Here is a 1564-nt window from a genome sequence, read left to right as displayed (position 1 = left end):
ACGTCCTTAACTAGTGAATGACGATAAAACACAACATAGTAGCTGTAACAGCTGGATGGCCACGGTTTCCACACTGCATGATGCCCGATTTTATTACGCACAAAAGTCAACAAAACAAACTGATATTATGGTGACGATACAGTATTTCAACAGACATGATACCCTTTGTCTGAGAGTCCATAAACGTTTACAAAACTTATGTCTCCTACGCCCTCAGAGCCTGCCTGCCTTTCCCCCTTTGGCACCAGGGACGCCACGCCAATTGGACGCCACGGCCGCCGATTCAGTAGGCAATCATGAGCTGCAGGTACTACAGGATGTCGTCTATCGCTACGTCATGCCGGTGCTGACATCACATGTGTGCTGAACCAACGTGATCACATCCTGACGCGCTGGAAGATCAATCAACCCCAGAAGCATAGCAGAACCGTCCAGCTACAGACGACGACATACCGATACCTCTTCTGGCTGGCGATTGCGGATATGCTGGCCCTCCCTTTCCCTTGTGCCCGCGATGTGTGTTTTCTTGAAGTGAAAACTGCCCTGATGGATGGCGTTCTAACTACGCCGCACTTTGAAACTCCGTTGATGAACACAGGCTGAACGATTTCCAGTGTCCTACATTGTGGGTGGGGCGGTCTGTGGACCGCTACATCACGCCGTGTGCATCCCAGGCGCTACGTCGAACACGCGCCTCGCTTGGCTGCCATCAGGATAGCATGCTCATTCTTGGTCCCCGTGGTATTGTATCTCCCGCAGGGCTTTTTCATGTGAGGTCGTGTGTGCCGCGTCCGTAGCTGGGTGGACCGTACCAGTCCAACCAAACCAACGAATTACCGGCGAAGGAGTAACTATGAACGGTCGTGGAGCTGGATGTCACCGCATTTTCCGCCATCATCCTTGCTTGCTCAATGGCTGCTCATCTACACCTTCCACAATACGACATCGAGGCGCAAACCAATTATAGCAAGCCGCTGCTGACCATGACGCCAGCTCGGCAGCAAGGGGAGCGAGGAATCGAGCAGACGGCTCAGGAATAAGGCGACTCTTCTACCTCCTGGTGGCTATCGTCCGTGAGGTTTCCTGGCGACTACTCTGCCCGCTCGTGCTGGCCCTCATTGACATAGACGGCGCCACTTACGGCTCTTTGGCCATGAGTAGTCAACTTGTGTTCAGTGAAGATAACGAATAAGATATACGAAGTTGTTGATAAAAAGTAATGCAACCCATACTTCTCTCTTTCATATTTCCATGCCAAAAATAACTATTTTTTTTCCTTCCTTATTGATCAACTATCCAACAGGTGTTTCGCGCGTTAGCAATTGCCTGGAGGCCTTCGTGCTGTCCCTGATCTTCGTTCTGTCCTTCGTTTTGTACAGTGTGCGGGATGTGCTCAATAACGCTGTGTGTGGGCTTGGCTGCCCACGCGAAGGTGACAGGGATGTCTCATCTGCCACTAGCACTCAGAAGAACACAGAATGTGTCGAACTGTAAACTCTAAATACTACTATAGTAACACGAAAAAAATAGTGAAAAGGGACATTCAAAACACAATTTTACGAGA

At 50.1% G+C, this 1564-nt stretch overlaps 1 pseudogene; it reads left to right on the top strand.

The window, feature by feature from the left end:
* The first annotated feature begins 55 nt into the window (after positions 1-55).
* LOC119590484 lies at positions 56-1494 on the top strand (annotated as a pseudogene).
* Positions 1495-1564: the final 70 nt, after the last annotated feature.

The sequence above is a fragment of the Penaeus monodon genome, chromosome 27 (genome assembly GCF_015228065.2).
Source record: "Penaeus monodon isolate SGIC_2016 chromosome 27, NSTDA_Pmon_1, whole genome shotgun sequence".
In the NCBI taxonomy this organism is placed as follows: Eukaryota; Metazoa; Arthropoda; class Malacostraca; order Decapoda; family Penaeidae; genus Penaeus; species Penaeus monodon.
The sequence above is the reverse complement of the archived record's forward strand: the minus strand, read 5'-3'. Positions and strand labels throughout refer to the sequence as shown.